The 22,064-nt window shown below is 35.4% G+C and overlaps 1 long non-coding RNA gene across 1 annotated transcript; it reads left to right on the top strand.

Moving 5' to 3' along the window:
* Positions 1–2,559: 2,559 nt before the first annotated feature.
* Positions 2,560–9,576, top strand: LOC107716664 (uncharacterized). Its single transcript, XR_001637237.1, has 3 exons — positions 2,560–2,625; positions 3,244–3,356; positions 9,519–9,576. It is a non-coding gene; the product is annotated as an uncharacterized LOC107716664 (long non-coding RNA).
* The last annotated feature ends 12,488 nt before the right edge of the window (positions 9,577–22,064 follow it).

Here is a 22,064-nt window from a genome sequence, read left to right as displayed (position 1 = left end):
TGCATTTGTTATTTAAATATCTCTCAGGGCCATTATTGAAACTTCTCCTGCAACTGTGTTCCTTCTCGCTCTTCTGTGCCTGTTGGATATTGCTTCACAGTCTTAGTTCACGGCTATAAACAGTCACCAGAACAGATGGCTTTTCCAACTACAAGCTGTAATCGTATCAGATCCATCTGCTCTTACTCAATATCACTTCCTGCTTAGATGGGGCTCCACGGGACCCGTGTCACACCTGCAACTTCCTGTTTCCCCTCACCTGATTTCCTGCTCCACTGCCCCTGCTGTGATCATTTTTGTTCAAATATGAAACGCTTGTAGAGAAAAGTTGCTAGAACGAACTGATGGTTTGATGGATATGTGAGTATGGATGAATGGATGGTTTCATGGATGGCTGGATGTGCAAAACGAAATGAGGCACATTTGGGGGTTTTACATAACGTTTTCTTCTAAATGTTTCCAAAAGAAGATGTGTTTCAATAATATCTTAAAGTAATAGTGTACCCAAAAAAAGAAAGATCACTTGCACACCTTCATGTTGTTCCAAACTTATTTGAATTTCTTTTTTCTGTGGAACAAAAAGGTGTATCATTGAGGAATATTCTGACACTTACTTTTGTATAATGAATTTGTTCTCACCCTAGTCCCCATTCACTGTCATTATATGGAAAAGAGCGTCCCGAATACTATTAAAATTCACTTTATATGTTCTATTTAATGCTGCAAAAGTAATTTTTTGTTAATCAGTCTTGTTTTCCACATCATTAAAACAAGAAGCTAAATGTGTGAGATAATTATTTCATTTTTATTTACTTTATTTTTTTATCAATATTATTGCTGTTATTTAAAAAATGAATAACAATAATAATATTAATAATAATAATAATGATTATTAACAACAACAACAACAATTAATAATAATAATATATTATTATAATATTATTAATATAATATATTTTTATTATTATTAATAGTAATAATGTATACTTTATTGTTGTTGTTGTTAATATTAATTATAAATAATAATTACGTATAATAATTGTTATAATTATTATTAATAATAATAATACACCTTACCATTAAACTTGCTAATTTTATTATTAACAATAATAATAATCAGCATTGTAATAATTAACCGTAACCATACAATTTGGTAACTTTAATATTTACTTTATTGTTATTATTATTGTTGATGATGATAATATTATTGCTGTTATTGGTGTTGTTAATAATAAAACCAGAACCATAAAACCTAACTTTAATATTTAATTTATTATTATTACTATTTATAGTGAAACATGAAAACCCTGAGGGTGATTAAATGGTAACAGAATATACATTTTTAGGAGGTGAACTTACCTAAAGAAAATTTCATATATTAGGCAGCTCTTCCAAAGTCTGGCACCAATCAGACGCGGTATGGCAAAGTCAAATCTCTACCGTCGGGCGAATGCCGTAAACAGTTTTTCTTTTGTTGTTAAGAAGTAAACTATTCTCCGCAGGATACCTGATGAGAAGAATCCAGGAGAGGGTCTCATACTGTGCAGGGGAATGTCACTCACTCTCGAGAGGCAGTTACCGTTCCTCATCAGCATATCAACCACTGCACATAATCTCAAAAACAAAACACATTTACATACTCGTGTCAGTCATTCATAATCTTGAATTTAAATAATGGGGAGAAAGGTAAGTGGCAGGCGGAATATGGAAGAGCTGGAGTGTTTGTGGGTCTGTGTGTGATTGGTAATTAAGCTTGGGCTCTGTGAGGGTAATGTGTGTTGATTACTGGGCACTGACCAGTGAAATGTGAAGGACAGAGAGAGCAGCCGCTGCTGTGAGGGACCTACATTGAGTGCTTTTAAAGCCCAAGTCCCTTGTAAGCGCAGAGGCATACATATTTCAAGCCGTACGGGACACATTTGCATTTTATAATTCGTATTTCAGGGTACGGTTTGCATCTTTTTTGCAAGAAGCCAGTTATTATGAAAAATGAAATGCAGAATGTTTTCTGAATGTTTCTGCAGTTTTGTATCGCTGTAAAAATGATTGTAAACCCCAAAAATCTGATAGCATGTAAATTGACTGGTTTAGACTGTGTCTAATATGTCTCTAATTTGTAAAAAAAATTAAATAAATAATAATAATAATAATATTTAATAGTTTAAATCAACCCGGCTGCATTAGGTCACGCCAATAAAAGTAATTTTCTCCTTAAAGACACTTTTCACTTTGTGCAGTGTTCATTTGTGTTGCAAGCTTAAGGGAATATTCATACAAGCTGATTATCACAAAAAAAATAGTTCCCTTGTTTTCTTAAAAAAAAACAAAAAAAACAGAAATCGAAGTTATGTTGAGGCATTTACAGTAGAAGTGAATGGGGCTTCTTCTTAGCGTAAAAAGCGTCTGCTAAATGCATAAATTATTAAATTAAATTATTAAAATAAATTAAATGCGAAGTGTATAATTTTGTGAAAGCCCATAAATTTTTCTGTTAAAACTTTTGTATTATTTAAGTTGTAAAGCTGTTTGAAACTCTCTCTGTCTTTTTTTCAGTGGTTTTAGGGTTCACAGTGTTTCATTGCCATGGCAACAATGTAAAATTGGACATAACCTCATATAGAAAAGGTCAGTAAGTGATTTTTTTCCCACACTAAAATCGTATTAATGTCAACTTTGGATAAACTGTGGATATGAAAATAATAATAATAATAATAACAATTTATTATTATTAATAATAACCAATAATAATAATCAATAATAATTAATCATATCCATAGAAACTATTATTGTTATTGTAAATATTAAAGTTAGCAAGTTTTATGGTAAGGTTAATTATTAGCATTAATAGTAGTAGTAAACAACAACAGTAATATCATAATAATACAATTATATTGTTATTGTAAAAAGTCATAGTAACGTGGACTAAAAATGAAAGTGCGTATTTTAATTTTTACACATTGTCTCCGTTCACTTCCATTGTAAATGCCTCAATGGAACTCTTTTCAATTTTGCTTTTTATAAATAAGTGGAGATTCACATGGAAATTAATTACCGGTATGTGGTAATCAGCATTATTCTTTTAATATACACAGCAGTTACCTTTCAGTTATAAATAAGAGTTATAAATCGAGTACATTCATAGGGATAACTGAAATAATTTTTCAAATGTGCACCGTAGTGGACTAGCCTTGAATAATCCAAAGGTTCGTGAGGCAAATGTCATCCCTAACCCTTTCCCACCAGGCATGAACTCTCGAGGTATGGAAGTCACGGCCAACAGACTGGATCTCAGCATTCCTTTCCTCTCTTTTGTCCCAGGGGTCTGTCTGTGGCGTCCATCCAGGTCGAACTCGCAGGTAAGCCCATGTTGTATCTCTGCTCGGGACCTGTGCACCCTGCCATCTGGGCAGGTGCTGCTCCTATGTCCTATCCTCCGATTCATTTAAAATCCCGGCTGGTGGGTCAGTGCCCCGTGTGCGGCGGAGTGCTGATTTCAGCTCTGAGAGGGGTTGGGGGCCAGCAACCCCTCAGAGAGGCAAGATAGTAGCATGACATTAAAAAGGCTTCTGGGTCATACTTCATAACAGGTCGAATCAGAAGTTCATGTTAATTCAAACAAAGGGTGCCCCCCTCAGTTTTATTGATTGATTTATTTATTTTAGCCCTTTTTTTATACACTACAGTCCAAAAGTTTGGGGTCAGTACATTTTTTTAAATTTAGTTTAATTTGAAAATTAATACTTTTATTTAGGAAGGATGCATTAAATTGACCAAAAGTGACAGTAAAGACATTTATAATGTTGCAGAATTTCAAATAGAATTTCAAATAAATGCTGTTCTTTTGAACTTTCGGTTCATCAAAGAATCCTGGAAAAAATGTATCATGGTTTCCACAAAAATATTAAGCTGTTTTCAATGTTAATAATAATAAGAAATGTTTCTTGAGCAGCAAATCAGCATATTAGAATGATTTCTGAAGGAATTTCTGAAGACTTGAGTAATGATGCTGAAAATGTGTAGGTCTAATGTAAACCCTTAAATTTTTTATTTCTCTGTCAGTTCTCAGTTAAATGAATATTCCAGGTTCAATACAAGTTAAGCTCAAACTTGTTCTTTCTTTTCTTAAAAAAAGGGTTACAGTGAGGTACTTACAATGGAAGTGAATGGGGCCAATCTGTAAATGTTAAAATACTAATTGTTTCATAGCCACAAGACATAATATGTGTGACCTTTTCTGTGAACCCATAATATTATAAGTGTTTCATATAGGCGGCCTTTGAATTTGAGAAGTTCTTCAGACACAAAACCCTTTATGATTCCAGAGTTTCTAAGGCATCATAATTCTCTGCCACCTCTTGTGTGCGAATGGATAGTATGGTGATAATTTATCCTTCAGCCTTGCTCATTGTATGCCAAAATAGAAACCTTCCTAAGCATTTTTTTTTCTTGGATGCACTGGGGCCATTTTCAGTAAAGTAACAAAGCCTCTCATTCTCATTTCCCACTCTTTGAATGGGGCTTGCTTGTCCAATCAAAAAGACTATGGACTCTGTGCTCCTTTCTGTGTGACAGTGGATTACTGCTTTTGTTGATGATGTAGCTATATGTTGTATTATGCTTCTCTGAACAGTGGGATGTCTTCAAAGAGTTTGTCCTTTCTGGGTACACACACACTCACATACACATGCACATATGCATACACACAGTAACACAAGCTCGATAATTGCTGTTTGGCCAGCCCTGAGGTTGTTAATATTAAGCTGGAATGAAGCGAAAAGAGTGCCATGGAACTGCATTTGTAAAAGTCAAAGTCCTGCTTTGGTCAGCAAAAAGAAGCCCACAAGCCTTTCACAATTTTCTCTCTCTTTTTTTTTTTCTTCATTCTCAAGAGTCAGTTTTGAAAGGAGCTTGTGAATATTCCATAATGTTGCCACGTGTCCTATACAAGAATGGCATGTTTTATCCTTATACATCCATATATCCATATGCATGAACCCTGCAACAAAAATTATATTAATACAATTAAATGTGTATAGTTAAGTTTGGGCTTGGTAAGATTGTTTAATATTTTTGAAAGTAGTTTTTTTTACTCACCAAGGGTACATTTAATGGGTCAAAAATACTGTAAAAACAGTAATATTTTTGAAATATTACAATTTAAAATAACTTTTTATTTGAATATATTTTAAAATATAAGATGAATTTGTCAGCAGCCATTACTCCAGTCTTCAGTGTCACATGATCCTTCAGAAATCATTCTAATATGCTGATTTGCTGCTTAAGAAACATTTCTTATTAGTAATAATGTTGAAAACCGGTTTTGCTTTATATGACTGTGGAAATACATTTTCTTCAGGATTATTTAATGCATAGAAAGTTCAGAAGAAATAGAAATGTTTTGTAGCATTATAAAGGTCTTTACTGTCACTTGTGATCAGTTTATTGTGTAAATAAAAATAATTAAAAAAATCTTACTGGCCTCAATGTATTGAATTGTAGTGTGTATAAATTATGTAGATCATATACATTATTTGCTGATAAATTAATTTAATTAATTTACATTTATGCACTTGGCAGACAGTTTTTATCCACAGCAACAATACATTTGGAATATACATTTTATTATTATTATTATTATTTTTTAAGTCCATGTTTTCCCTGGAAATCTTCAACCTTGTTGTTGTTAGTACAATTAAGTTTTAATTTCTTAATACAATTTATTGCATCAGTACTTGAAAATTAAAATAACCCCTGAATGAACATAATAATGGCATTATTTGCGACAGATGAATAAATCTTTGGATATATAGTTTTATTTAATTTTATTTCTACTCTGATTCTTCAGTCAGCAAACTAATGCTAAGTACAGTTTGAACAGACTTTTGTTTCACATCAGTACCTCCTACAGAAAGACCAGGATCACTAAGGACAAAAGCTTTGTGACTGTTTAATGAGATATCAGTTTTATCTTTTATGAGATTGTGAACATCCAGTTAGAATCAGCTTTGACTTACAGATAAAGGTACTTAATGAGGGGGTGGAGGACTGTGGTGATGGGAACTAATATAGATTTGTGTGTCTTTGACACAGTAATAGAAATGGACCAATAATGTTGCATTATTCGTCCAACGGGAGGCATGTAGATTAAAATGAGTAGAGGGCCCTGGATAGATCCCTGGGGGATGCCCTGCCTATCAGCAGCAGTGGACGATTTATGTCTCTGAAAAGGAACAAACTGCTGCCTGTCATTGAGATAAGATGTGAATCAGAGGAAAACAGTGCTAGAGATGCCAGTGGCTGAATAGATATGTGTAGCTTTTGTTTAAATAAATGCATCATTATTTTCAGGTTTAAATCTCCAGGGATCACTTTCCTGTGATTTGCTCGCGTATTTCCTACTTAAATGCAACCTCTTTTGACATCCTGAATGTTTAGTAAATATGTGATAAAAATGTGCCTGCTTACAATTTAGCATTTGCATAAGTGTTTCAAAACAACACACAGGGATGTCTTCAACCTTGAAATTATTAATCAAAAAGGATGTTAGAGAATCCACATGCATCTCATGCTTTCATAATTGCCTTGTTCAGCACATTAAAGTGTTTTGTTATATCTTCCCATCTCTCATTTCTGTATTTATTAAAGTTGAATTAGTTTGTGCATGTTATAAAGTACAAAATAGTGTCACACTAAGTCCCCAGAGAGTGTGAGACAGGCCCGCTGTTGCTCGACAGGGTGCATATCTGTAACCTTGATGTCAAATGCTTATTAGCACTTGCTTCTACTGTTGCCCTTCTCAAAGCAACTGCCAACACTGAGAGCGTTGAATAAATGCACCCTCAATGTGCTCTGACAGCACTCAGCGCTCACTTAACTGTGGCGTTTGATTATGTGCTTATTATATACCAGTAAACAGATGCGTGGACTGGTGAGGCTGAGAAAGCTGATATGATTTGACAGGCTCTAGAAACAGAGGAACTGAGCAGACAATGGGAGGAAGTGAAAAAACACTTATTTAGCCTCAAGATGCAAATGCATCCCATCTGCAACTCACTATTGGGCCTTTCACACTTGAAATCTTGTTTCAATTAGGCTTCAAGATTTCACATTGTACATTGGTAAACCCCGGGTTGATGTTTTCTGGTTTCAAGATTGTACATTGCAATAATGTTTTCTGGTTTCAAGATTTCACAATTATACATGGGTAAACCCTTAGTCAATGTTTTGATTTGCATATTTATGAGGTTATTAACATTTGATTTGACAAATATAGCAATGTGTATGACCATGCAGTAGGTTTAAATAACTGTCCATGAGTGAAAGTGTTACTATGTTAATTGAAGTTGTTTTTATCTATCAAAAAGTGAAATTTCTGTCTTAATTTACTCACCCTTATGTATTTTAAACATGTATTACTTTCTTGAAACACACAAAACATTTTGAAAAATGTCACAATGAAAGTAAATGTGACCCCAATGTTCTTGAAAATATCTTTTGTGCAAGTCTTACTTTTGACATCCATTTTTGACAAAATATCCATTAAGAAATATCCATTAAGTTTTCTAAAATATACGGGCAAAATAGCAGTTTATCACTCTCGTTACCACTTCAACAAATTTTCTGTCTTAATTTACTCACCCTTATGTATTTTAAACATGTATTACTTTCTTGAAACACACAAAACATTTTGAAAAATGTCACAATGAAAGTAAATGTGACCCCAATGTTCTTGAAAATATCTTTTGTGCAAGTCTTACTTTTGACATCCATTTTTTGACAAAATATCCATTAAGAAATATCCATTAAGTTTTCTAAAATATACGGGCAAAATAGCAGTTTATCACTCTCGTTACCACTTCAACAAATCAGTTTTAACTCAGGCGCTGAAACTAAAAGTTTTTGCGACTGTACAAAGTCCATGAATACTTAATGAGGCGAGCACTGAGGCAGTTTATGATTGGTTGTCTGCAATGGCGACTGGGACTTCTCTAGAGTGGGAAAGCACAGATGTCACCTTATCAATCTCAAAATGTGTGCTCAGATCTATTTTTATTTTAGTGTCTGCAGTGTTTTCAAAAGAGCTTTACTTAACAGTAAAATTACTTAAAGTTTAGGGGAAATTCTGTCAGCGTGAACTCAAAGAAAGCAAGTCATTCAGGTTTGGAGCAACTTGAGGTTAAGGAATTGACAGAATTTTCATTTTTTGGTGAACTATCGCTTTAAATAATTGACCATTGGCTGTTTGTTGCAAAGTCCCATCTATTTAAGATATTTATTATTAATCATAACCAGTTATAATTAGTCATAAATATTTCCCTTTTTGAGTTGAAAAACCCTACACAGGGGTGTCCAAGGTCCGGCCCGCGGGCCAAATGAGGCCTGTGGATGAATTTCAAAAAGCCCGCAGCTTGTCTATTAAAATTTATTATATGTGGCCCGGCAAGAATAATTTACAAATAATGCAGTTTCACAACGTCAACACAAGGTGACAGCACCAAATTTTAGGCCAGATGTAGCAGTAAAACACAAGTGGTAACAATTTGATAGCTCATATGCGCTGCCATTTCTTTAGCACACAAGAATTCCTAAACCCACCCAAACCTGTACTTGTGTGAAGCGCGCTGCACGGACCATTATTAGCTCTGCCTAAAGACAGCACAGCACGAGCTCAGAGCAAATGCATTTACTTGCTGACTGACCTCGATCACGTGACCGAAAAACAGGAGAAACATTGTGCGACAACAATCCAGTTAGAATACTTTTCAATCCATAAATCACCAACATTTCCAATCGATTTACTGTAGTAACACTAACTGTAACTGTAGTAGCTATTGTGGCAGAAATGTAGGATATTCATACAAAAATTTTTTTATAAAAAAAACATAACTCCATTCTAGATATTATAATTATAAAAATGTTCCCCTTTAAAAATGAGGTTGTTAAAATATTTACAGATTTTTACATACACAACTCAAGCTACTGTCAACTCAAGCTACTGTCATGTATATATATATAGAGCGAGAGAGAGAGAGAGAGAAGCATCCGGTCCCCCGGGTTGTCCACATCATGAAATCTGGCCCCCTTTAAAAAAAGTTTGGACACCCCTGATTTAAGAGCTCAATCACCCAATCATCCGAACAAATATAGACTAAAAGTCTAATGCTCAATGAAAATCATCAGAGCAGAAATCAAAATGACATGTTTAGAGGCTGTTGACCAATCAGCATTGATCTTCGCTCCATTAAAACGAATGATACAGGTATCTACCATAGACTCCCTTTATATCCACAATTTCAAAATGTCAAGTGTGAAACATTGATTAACCTAGGGTTAAAAGGGGGGTTTAAAAAGACTATTCGAGGGTTAAGAGTGTGTGAAAAGCCCTTTTTGTGATCGGCACTAGTGGGATGTGATGTCTGTGCCAGAAGACTTTTATTGCTCTTGTTTTTTTTTTCTCTTTGTTCTTTTTCTTTCCTAAAGTCTACTAACTTTGATGCCCATTTTGTTCTGTCCCCCAGTTCCATGTCCCAGGATGATTTGTGGGGCTCACTGAAGGGCGAAGTGGGATTCCACCAGGTTAAAACAATGAGATCTGAGTGGGAAAGAGATAGATGAACCGACTCCAACCACATTTGTCTTCGGTTTAACATTTTCTTGTATCAATTGTTTCAGGAAAGCTTGCTTAATATGCATTTCTGAGCGTCCTGGTGCTGAAGGAAGGAATGAATCAAAAAAACTCTGAAACAAAAGAAGAATAGCAAGACGATTTGGGACTTCAAGACTCTAATTAAGAACAAGGTACTTTATTCTGCCTGTTGTAATAAGAGCTCTATAAAAAAAATGTCGGGACCGTAGATACTATAAAATTGTCCAACTAATCTCTTGTTCAATATTGGATTATATACAACAATATCGTCCAGCTCTGAAACTACTTGAAATACCGCATGACATGTTTGAGTTTGTAAAATTGGATTCACTGTCTGTTTATGAACCCAATAGTAAACCTCCTCCTTCTACAATGTCATGAATTAAACTAATGGCTTGGGAATATGACAAGGAGCATTGGGAAAATATGGAAGTGTGCTCGTGTGCAGCCATGTGCAAAATTGATATTTCACAATATCTGATTTATCACGGCGCTCATTCTGTTTAGCGTCATTGTCTGTTTATATTCACTTTTTTTTGCAGTCAGAAGATTGTGTTTATCCACAGAGGTCGAAGAGAAATTTACAACCGGACAGTGTACAGCTGTGATGAATAGTCAGTTTTGACAGTGAAATGGATACTCTAATCTATATATTGACAGGCAGTTGATAAATGGCATGAAAGGCAGGTGTTCACTGATAATGAGCCAGCAAAGCAACCAGCTGATTAAGCTCCAACTTTGATTTCAGAGCTCAACGTCCTTTGATTCATCCTTTGGGAAAATACAGCACGGATGAATGGAAGAACATTTCTCGGTAGCTCTACTTCTGGGTTGAAGTTACAGTGTTAGTAGTGTCACTACAAATGGCGAAGCTGTTAGTTTAACTACATTTCTCAATAGCGAGTAAGTAGCATTGCTAGTTTCTTAAATTGTAGTATTTTAGTAGTTAATCGGTTTTATTTAGTAGTGTGGCAGAAAACACATTTTCCCTGACAGTATTTCAGCAATCAAGCGTGTGTGGTATGTTTAGAATCTGAACGAGTGATTCTTTAATTGTGAATGAACCACTATTTTGAGTTAGTTCTTTTTAATGAATTAGTCAAATGAATTAGCAAGGTGTGTCGGATCAGTTTGCAATTCAGTTTAGAATCAGAACTAGAGGTACTCGATTCATAAATGAATCACTCTTTTGAGTTGGCTCTTTTCAGTGAATTGAATTGTAAACCAATTTAGATTTGTTAACCAATTTAGAATCTGATCTAGTGTCTTTAATCACGAATGAATCACTATTTGAGTCGGTTCTTTTCACTACATTGCTCAAAAGGGTTAGCAAGGTGTTCTGAATCGATTTGCAGTTCAGTTTAGAATTAGAATTACCCATACTCAATTAATTAATGAATCACTACTTTGAGTTGGTTCTTTTCAATGAATTGAATTGCACACCAATTCAGAACAGTTTGCTAACCCATTTGATCGATTTAGTGACACTTGATTTGTGAAGGAATCACTATTTTGAGTTGGTTCTTTCAATGATTTGCTAAAATAGATTAACAAAATGTTCTGAATCAGTTTGCAATTTGGTGTAGAATCTAAACTCACAATACTTGGTTTGTAAAAAAGAGCCATTTGTATTTTGAGCAATTTCTTTTCAATGAATTGGTCAAATGTTTTAGCAGAATGTTTCGTATTGGTTTTTCAGTTGAAAATCTGAACTTGCAATACACAATTCATGGATTAATCACTATTTTGAGTTGTTCTTTTCAATGTCTTAGTCAAATAGCTTAACAGAACATTTTGAAATTGTTTGCAGTTGAGTCTGAATCATTTAAATGACTCACACACTGAATCGTTTGGAGAGCTTCCTGAGTTAATAAGTCTTTGTAAAACAGTAACAGGATATATACAATCATTTGTAACCATAGTTTCATGCATCCTGTTGTTAGTCTGACAAATTTTCTGTAGCGTACAGTAGTGTCTGACTACATTTTTGAGTAGTTGGCCCAACACTACATGTATGTATGTGCTACTTTCTTTATATGTATGACAGCACTCTTGATTAATCTTAGTGGGAAGTGATATGCTTTCAATATAAATGTTATTCTTTCAATCAAATCAAAGCCAGTTATTCACGCTACAAGCTTTTATGGAGGGGAGCAGATACGCATCAGATCTTTCGCTGCAATAGCTGTAAAATGCACGGCTGGGAATCCAAACTTGTAAAAACACTCCCAAGGACTATTGCTGTTCCAGAAGGTGCCTGTGTTGTGGTCCTTATGGGATTGCATGACGAATAAGAAGAATGATGAATGGACTGTCTCGGGGCTAATCTGTCTTCTGAGGGGTTAAACAGCATTCGGTTCAAACCTCGCTAACTGTTCTGTCTGAAGACCGTCTGAAGACAACATGAAAGCGGTTTGTTGTTAGCTTTGGGAAACGTTGTACGTAGACATTCACAAAGCATTTTTGCTTTTCTTTCTCATATCAGGGCATGCCAGACATGACAGTTTAAAAGCTAGAGTCTGTTACTGTGCAAATGAGCGAGGCAGTGTCATCTTTTTTGTTTTCCAAAGATTTTTTTCAGTTTTTTTCACTGCTTTACCTCAAAGTGCATTAGTATTTTGCATGAAACAGAAATGTGCCACAGGTTTAAAAGCATTTTTGGTGTCTGAACACTCATAATTGTGCAATCTCCTGTCTTCTGCTGTCAGTGAATAGAAATCTATTTACATTTTGATGTCTTTACATCTGAATTCAGAGTGATACAAATATCTTGAAGTGCTTATGGTTTACATTTCCCAATACAGTACCCTTTGCAGCAAGCTATTATAAATTTCGCCTTTTAGATATACCGGTAAATGAGGCAATTAAAAAATGTTTATAAATGATATGCCCAGGGGTTGATTTGCACTCTGTGCATATCATGAGAGGCGAAAGGTCCCAATAAAATATAAATATAAACCACTCAAGTGAAGCAGCTTTAATTAGAAAACAGCTGCTGCAAGGCCAAAGACCAGCACCAGTGCAAAATGACCACTGGTGGGTTTTGCCACTTCATCGTTCATATTAATCTTGATATATTATTATAAAATAATGAATAGACATTAATGATTTCTCTAGCAGAGGGGAGATTAATAAGACTTTAGAAAATGAGGTCTTAAAAAAATCCCTAAGGGTTTATAAGACATGGATTTCTGAAGGTTCACTGCAAAATGTTCGCAGTATTTTGATCTTTTTCTAGTACAAAATATTGAAATGTCCTTAAAATATGACCAATTTACTTAAATAGCATTGGATATTAAGACTTGATTTCAAACATAATCGTGAATTGTTTATTTTTCTTAGTACAATGGTAAATATTTTTTACAATGAATTTAATATATATATATATATTTTTTTACAAATTATTATAAATAATTTATGAAATGCATATAAATAAAAATAATATTTTTTTTTAAATGCAATTAGGCCTACTTGTATGTAAATTGACTAATGTTCAAACGTTTGGGGTCAGTAAAGTTTAAAGTAAAGTTTAAAATGTATTAAAATAGAAAAGTAATTTAAAATAAAAAAAATATTTCATAATATTGCTATTTTTTACTGTATTTTTGATCATGCTTGAAGCCTTGATGAATATAAAAGACTTCTTTCAAAAACATAAAAAAATCTTACCAGCCCCAAACTTTTGAATGATAGCATATCGTATTATACAATATGTTATGTATCTTATACAATATTTCAAGACAAAAATGCTGATTAAAAATATACATATTTGCAGTGTTCTAGCTGATTGTTGATTTACATGTTTTGAGAGATTCACAGTAAGGACGACTGACATTATGAACTAAAGCTGTTTTTCAGGTTCATTTTCACAGCCACATTTATTTGTTCAGTCCCTCCCTGCGACCCTGGACTCCAGGAGACTTTTGTGTTGACTTCCCCTCTGCAGTCAATTTCCCTCAATCCCAATATGCGGTTGAGGGGGAAAGAAAGGCAAGCTGTTAATTGATTGGCAGCAGTTTGCATATACAGTACTGGAAAAATGTCACGTCAAGCTGTTTGTGTGACCTAACTGGCTCTCGGTTAGAGTGACTGAAGAGGGTAATTTATCATTTGACAGTCTTTAGAACGGGCTGTCTGTGCTGTCTCGCTATTGTTAGCATCAGCGGTCAGCTGTCACGCATGTTGGATTAGCAAGCATAGATGAGCGACTCAGCAGGATGGACACAAGCAAGGCCACACAAGGAAATGTCAGAGGAAGACAACCATCGCATGACGATCAGAGCCAATGATTAATAATCTGTGTTGAGAATGTTCAAGAGGTTCAAGAAATTGTTATGAGTTGGAAAACGATGTTGATTGAAGTTTGAATCATTTTTTAACGTACCGTGGCCTTTTAAAAAATGGGCAAAGAAAAATTTTAAATTAGGTTTTTTTTGGCTGGTTGTATTTTCAATAAAGTTGTTGTGTTGTGCATTAGGGCTAGGCTGAAAATATAGATTTCTTGATATTAATTGATTCTTCTCATTTTGATTAACCAATATTCTTAAAGGGATAGTTCACCCATTTTTTTTTTTACAAATTATTATAAATAAATTATGAAATGCATATAAATAAAAATAATAAATTTTTTTAAATGCAATTAGGCCTACTTGTATGTAAATTGACTAATGTTCAAACGTTTGGGGTCAGTAAAGTTTAAAGTAAAGTTTAAAATGTATTAAAATAGAAAAGTAATTTAAAATAAAAAAAATATTTCATAATATTGCTATTTTTTACTGTATTTTTGATCATGCTTGAAGCCTTGATGAATATAAAAGACTTCTTTCAAAAACATAAAAAAATCTTACCAGCCCCAAACTTTTGAATGATAGCATATCGTATTATACAATATGTTATGTATCTTATACAATATTTCAAGACAAAAATGCTGATTAAAAATATACATATTTGCAGTGTTCTAGCTGATTGTTGATTTACATGTTTTGAGAGATTCACAGTAAGGACGACTGACATTATGAACTAAAGCTGTTTTTCAGGTTCATTTTCACAGCCACATTTATTTGTTCAGTCCCTCCCTGCGACCCTGGACTCCAGGAGACTTTTGTGTTGACTTCCCCTCTGCAGTCAATTTCCCTCAATCCCAATATGCGGTTGAGGGGGAAAGAAAGGCAAGCTGTTAATTGATTGGCAGCAGTTTGCATATACAGTACTGGAAAAATGTCACGTCAAGCTGTTTGTGTGACCTAACTGGCTCTCGGTTAGAGTGACTGAAGAGGGTAATTTATCATTTGACAGTCTTTAGAACGGGCTGTCCGAGCTGTCTCGCTATTGTTAGCATCAGCGGTCAGCTGTCACGCATGTTGGATTAGCAAGCATAGATGAGCGACTCAGCAGGATGGACACAAGCAAGGCCACACAAGGAAATGTCAGAGGAAGACAACCATCGCATGACGATCAGAGCCAATGATTAATAATCTGTGTTGAGAATGTTCAAGAGGTTCAAGAAATTGTTATGAGTTGGAAAACGATGTTGATTGAAGTTTGAATCATTTTTTAACGTACCGTGGCCTTTTAAAAAATGGGCAAAGAAAAATTTTAAATTAGGTTTTTTTTGGCTGGTTGTATTTTCAATAAAGTTGTTGTGTTGTGCATTAGGGCTAGGCTGAAAATATAGATTTCTTGATATTAATTGATTCTTCTCATTTTGATTAACCAATATTCTTAAAGGGATAGTTCACCCAAAAATGAAAATTACCCCATGATTTACTCACTCTCAAGGTGTATATGACAATCAGAGTTATAATAAAAAATGTCCAGCTCTTCCACGCTTTATAATGGCAGTGATGTAGGTGTACCAACTGTTTGGTTACCAACATTCTTCTAATGATTATTTTTTTGTGTGTGTGTTCAACAGAAGAAATAAACTGATACAGATTTGGAACAACTTGAGGGTGAGTAAATGATGAAAGAATTTAAATTTTGGGGTGAACCATCTCTTGTTTCTACACAAATCAGTTGTTAATTTTAACAAACAATTTTAACTTGAATGGGTGAGGCTTCCGGTGTCATTTGCGCGGGGTTATTTTAGCTGTACAAAAACATTCTGTTGTGCTGCTTTATGTTGCAAACTGTTATTTGTTATCATGTTCTTTAAATGTATTATCATAATCATAGACACACTGGTGGTTTGCACAAATAGTTTTCCTTTTTCTGTTTACTGCACTTTGTTATTCTTCTAGCTATTTAAAGACTTGCACATTCAAATAAAAAATGGCTTATTTCTGTGGTGAAAAACAAAGTGGATAGTTTTCATCATTAGTTAAGAGAGATTTTTTTTCCTTGAGGAAAATTGAGATACTGTACCTGATATATATCCAAATGAATCAATATCAAATCAAATTTCATCGAGATTGGATGCAAATCGAATCGCATGCTTGGTAATCGAAATCAAATCATGAAATTTGTGTCAGTACCCAGCCCTAATGTAGCTCAGTAGAAACGTATTAAATGACAAATATTGGAAGTTCCTTTAGGGTCATGACAATGACATCGCTTCGGCTTGTACTAAATATCCTGAGCTGGAAAGATGAACGGGGTGAAGAATGTGAGTATGATAGAGAACGAAATGAAGACACTGACATCAGGCTCTTATCAGATGTTTCCACCAGGACTTGGGGACTCCTGGAAATGAAGACTTTAGAGACCTCTGTAGCAAAATGAATGTTCCCATATCTCACCGTCGCCAGCTGTGGCATTCGGTGCCCCTCCGCCCTCGCACCCGTCCTCTCTGTGTTCCTGCATTAAGTTCCTATCTCCCCGTGCCATAAGCATCCCGTTCCCTCTCACCTCTGCTCTCTCTTTCAATCACTCTGTGCAGTGAATGGCAGCCATGTGGAATGGTGACATTCAGGTGTCTGGTGAATCGTAGAGGTGAATCAATCAGTTTTGGTAGATTCAGCTCAGAATGACTTGTGGTCAGAGGAACGCTGCCTTGCTGGTATGCATTTCTATAATCCTATTTTGCAGGCAGCCCTTGCGGTTCAATGTTTCGCTGTTGCACGGCTAACACCGGAGGATGCTGTTTTGTAGCGCAGCGCATTACCGCTGAGAGCTTTACCTCTGACATAGATACTGTAATGAAAGGCTTTTGGCTTGTTTCTGTAGAAATGTCTGCAGTGTCCTCAGCTAGGATCATTAAGGCTGTCGTGACCTGTAGGCGATATGTGAAAGGTATTAAGGAGTTTGTAAGGTCCTGCTTACGGAAATCTGGTTTTAGCTCTAATGCAGCATAATAAAGTCCAGAAGACACACATTAGGTGTATAGGCCTAATTGATGTTCATCTATGTATTTTATCGGGGAAATATTGTTTGGTTGCCCACGTCTTTCCCCACGTAAATCAGAGAGTTTTCTGGCATGTTGCATCACTATTCTCTTATTTATGGTATGGAAAATTTATTTTATTTTAACAAACTAATTATACTGTCAACATTCATAATTAGATTTAAAGCTGACATGAAATAATAGTTTTTTTTTTTATGGAACAGTTTAGTAAACCTTTACACAATATATAAAAAAAGAAGTTTGTATGTGTTTTTTTGAGTATCATATTTGATACATCAGGCATTTATGGCTTATATAGTAGCCTATGATATACTGAGGATATGGAGTTCATACTCGAGAAGGGAAAAAACACCTCAGATTTATTCAGAGATCCAAACTGGGCAAAAAAATGTAATTTGTTGCAGCTGTTGTTATTTATATGGTCGAAAAGTAAGAAATTTTGGTGGCTTGTAATGTAAATCAATGAGATTTTTACAGTATAACAGACTACTTACATAAAATATCATATAAATATCAGTTGTCACTATATCTCCCATTAATATGTCTTTGTAAGATGATATTTAAATGCTCAGTTGTATGATCAAAACTGAACAAATAAAGTGAACAAATAAATGTTTCTCAAAAGCCTGATGGATCATATTTGATACATTTGAACATGATTTTTCTAAAAACGACACAAGGCATGTAAAAGTTTTGATTATGTTGATAATTTAGAGAAATTTGCATATCAAATATGATACAGCAGGTTTTAGGGGTTAAAAAGTACCATTTTTCTCACTTATAACATTGTTGGGATTCATGTGTGCTGAAACTCAATCATTCTGACATGATTTTAATGCACTATTGCTGTACAGTAAATGTAAAAATCATTTCTGATTACAATCTACGCATATGCAGACAAAGTCTCATAAAGAGTAAAAGTAAAGTTGATTTGTAGCCTTTTTGCTTTAATAAACATTTATACATATAGTTCTGCACAGATTTATCATTATTATTATTTATTTATTTTATTATTATTATTTTAAGACATTTTTATAATCTTGCCTGGGGCCACACAAACCCACCGGCCTGCCCTCCAGATCTGTAAAATTCAGAGTAATATATGTAACAACTTTTAGGAAATTCTGCATCTGTCCTGAAGATTAGCTGTCAGAAACTGAATCACATTGACATATATTTGACCTTCAGTTCAGTAACAATGGCAAATATGTCATGCTTAAATGAGCGAAGGAGAATCTTCAGACATAATTTGTTATTGTAGGATACTCCAGGACTCTCGTTCAGAGACTGTCCCGCAGGAGGTCACATTGTTATATGCCGCATTCATGCTTCAACGGTCCTGCTTATGCTGACCGTGTATTCAGTGAACAATTCAATTAATTCTTACGAAACATTACTTCATCCTGCGTGACCCTCAAAGTACTCGCCCGAATCGAAAATTTACCTGGGCAACATCCTTGAGTAAGGAGTATCTTCGGTCCCATTGGAAACTATCTCCCTTAACAAAGTCACCGTCTCCGCTTCATCATTATGGTCCCGTGTGAAGGACCCCAAGGGGCTGAGGGTGGACAGGTAGGGTGACAACCAGGTCTCAGTAAGGTTTGGAAACACATTCCAGACCTCTTTTGAGAATGGGGACACTGGCCAGAGATGATTAATGGCGGGTGTGTATGACTGCTTGAAGGGCAGACCATAATTCACTACACGGGCCTGGAGGAACTCGAGCAACGTCTGCCTACCCCATGGGCAAAGCGCCGTTCATCTCAGGTGCAAAGTTGTCGTCCTTTATGTGTGCACTTGTTTTTATCATGCTAATGCATAATTGCCCACTCGCAATTATCGATAATTGCGGGGAGTTCTCCTTCGGTTTTGCCTTAATCAGAAATTTGCACTATAAAAAGAGTCCTTGGTTTAGATTTCACACAATTACTCATTCACTGCTTTTCATCTCTTTTTAATCTCCTGCAAATCTGAAATATGGAGTTTGTTCATAAACACAGCTGAGGCCCTACAATTTGCTTTGACATTTTGCTAAACGAATGAAGCAATCCTATCAATGTTGTGCCTCTGTGTCTACTGATTTAAATCATTTGAATTGCAGATGACGTCTTTGTCTAAAGAGTTCAGTAAACAGAGGCATCATGTTGATAGACATGCCAATTTTGAACTGAAATAAGATCGCCACCCGCTTTGAGCCATAGCGCACATAATGTGTGACCATCGAAAGACTTTTTTCTTTGATTAAATGGGGCTTTAATGACTGCGGTAATCCGGATTATTTCGGAAATCTATTATAATCTGTGTCATTCAAAATTTTTTGCAGAAAACTATCAGCGGAAGCGCAGAGCTACAAAAATCAAAGTGCCTGCCTTGTTGTCCTTTCATTATTTTTCGGGTCTTTCTGCTTAGGCAAAAAACTGTGGCTAATTTATTCATAGCTCAGCATTTAGTACCTCTGATCTATGGCTGATACTGTTACTGGTGCTTGTAATTGTATGATATTGTTAAAGCTGGTTTTCAGGCAGGGTGCTTATCAGCGCCTGTTTAGTGTGCAGCTTGCGGGAAGGGAAGCCAAAATTGAGGAGAAATCAAGTGGCGCCTTGGTAAGCAGGGTCGGAATTACCGTGATGGACTGGGGCTGGATTTCTATCCCATGCATATTTTTGCCCATTGTCACGATCTTCGTTCTTAATAGGAGCTGACAGAATGTAAATGGGTTTTTAAGGGAACTGGCAAAGTCTGTAATTTTTCTCATTTAGGCCATGGATGAGTGAGCCAAGCCGGTAAGATTTGTATGGGAATTTGAGATGGTTCAGTGCGACATGTCAAACCCTGATTATGAACTCAAGGGAGCCTTTTTACCTTAGCCAATCATCTTCGTGCCTTGCCGCCGCCTTCCTTGCAGGTTGTCTTAGAAGGGCTAATTGTTCGCAAAGACATTTTCATTGGATAAAGTAGATATCAGGAAAATGACAAAAAAAGATGACTAGGCAACACTTACTGATGAATATAAAATGTCTCATTTTTTAAACAGGATTAAATTGTGCCAAATGCCATAATCTAGCCATAAACCCATAACCTAGCACTCATTGTAAATACTACAGGCAGTAGAAGACCAAACCAAACAGAGCTGCAAAAATAATGACTGTTTTCAAACAGGTTTTCTAAACACTCTGGCATTGGTTGAGCCAGTGTTACCATGGCGAGCTGGTCAGGATTTTCACAGTGTTTTCAATTTATTGAGCTGGCATAGAAGTATTTAATACAGACACACTTCATCTTCAAGTGTAGCGTACACTACCATTCAAAAGTTTGGTGTCAGTAAGAGTTTAAAAAGAAAAACTCTGCTCACCAAGGTTGCATACAGTAATATTTTGAAATATTACTTACAATCTAAAATAACTTTTTTCTGTTTAAATATATTTAAAAGTGTCATGTCATTTATTCCTGTGATGCAAAGCTGAGTTTTCAGTGTCACATGAAAACCTTCAGAAATCAATCTATGCTGATTAGGTGCTCAAGAAACATTATTATTACATTATTATAAATATTTTTGGATGTACAGAAAGAATATAAAATTAAAAACAACAGCATTTATTTGAAATAAAAATTAATTTGAAACATAAATGTCTTCAATGTCACTTTTTCAATGTAATAGATCCTTGCTAAATAAAAGTATTCATTTCTTTTTAAAAACCCCCAACCTTTTGAACTGTAATGTATATTAGTCATTTACTTCAGTTATACGTTTTAAGACCTTCTCGAAAACAAGAAAACCAGCAGCATTCGAACAAAATTTCCCGAGCGCTCTTTGCTGTTGGCCAAACAAACAAAAAGCTCCGCCCCAAACTCACACCATTGGTTGAGCCACGGTTGCTATGTAAGGCAGGTCTCAACATTCTCAACAACAGAGAAACATTTTAAAACGGCACAAAGATTAGTGTGTAAAGATGCATTTTAACATTGAAAAAAAAATCACTTTAAAGTATTATGTGCAGTATTGTTTCATATTATGTTAATAATTTACTAACTTTTAAGTAATATTCTTAAAGGGGTCATATGATGCGATTTCAAGTGGGCTTTGTAGAAAACGAAGCGTTTGAGAGAGGCGGGGCATAAAGGACCTACAATAATGTACAGTATTTGAAAAATAATGTGTTTTTTGAACATTAAAGCATGTCAACATATTCTGTTACACCAAATACACAAAATAATGATCTTTAAAAAAGCATCATATGACCCCTTTAAAAGCGACAATGAAACCAAAAGAATACAAACAATTAGCTCCGCCCCCAAACTCACACCATTGGTCAAGCCACTGTTGCCGTGTCAGGCTGGTCGGGAGTCACAGTGTTTACACTTCACAGGGGAATCAGCCTAAAAATGGCTTACTTATAGTTGTCTCCACATATTAAACTGAAATAGAAGAATGTATTTTAGCATCTTAGCATATTTAACTTCAGGTTTAAGTATGAAGGGACACTTTTTTCCACATAAAACTGAAGTAAATGATTAATGCAAGTTGTTAAGATCTTATTAAAAGCCTCAATAAAGCCAACATCATTCTCCTTCAAACCCTCATAAACACTCCGGGTACTTTTAGGCCGGGCCGTGAGGGGGGTGATATTGTGGGGCACTGCAGCTGTAGCTGAGAGACGGCGTGTGTAATGCAGGCTGTTAGTGATGTTAAATGAAGCTTGAAGCCTGGCTGACAGCAGCATTCCTCCACAGGCTCGGCGCTGAGAGAGGAGGAGAGGGGCCAACAAGGGCAGAGTAATGGTCTAAGAGAAACCACGCAGGACACGGCGCTCGTTGTGGCGGACGGGCCATTATCTCATAAGGGCCATTATCTTAATGGGGTGACCGTCTCGATATGACAGATATCACAGAAGGACTGACACATAAACAGTTTTTATAAAGTGAATTAGCCAGTGTACAGTCTCTGCGGTAAAACACATTTTACCCATAGCCGTATACTGATGTATATAACCTTGTCAAGGTGGGTTACAGTTGCTTTTTATGTGTGTGTATATTGTTGAATGTTGTTACAAAACAAAAGTTTACTCACAAATACAC

The sequence above is a fragment of the Sinocyclocheilus rhinocerous genome, unplaced genomic scaffold (genome assembly GCF_001515625.1).
Source record: "Sinocyclocheilus rhinocerous isolate Xijiao unplaced genomic scaffold, SAMN03320098_v1.1 scaffold1201, whole genome shotgun sequence".
In the NCBI taxonomy this organism is placed as follows: Eukaryota; Metazoa; Chordata; class Actinopteri; order Cypriniformes; family Cyprinidae; genus Sinocyclocheilus; species Sinocyclocheilus rhinocerous.
The sequence above is the reverse complement of the archived record's forward strand: the minus strand, read 5'-3'. Positions and strand labels throughout refer to the sequence as shown.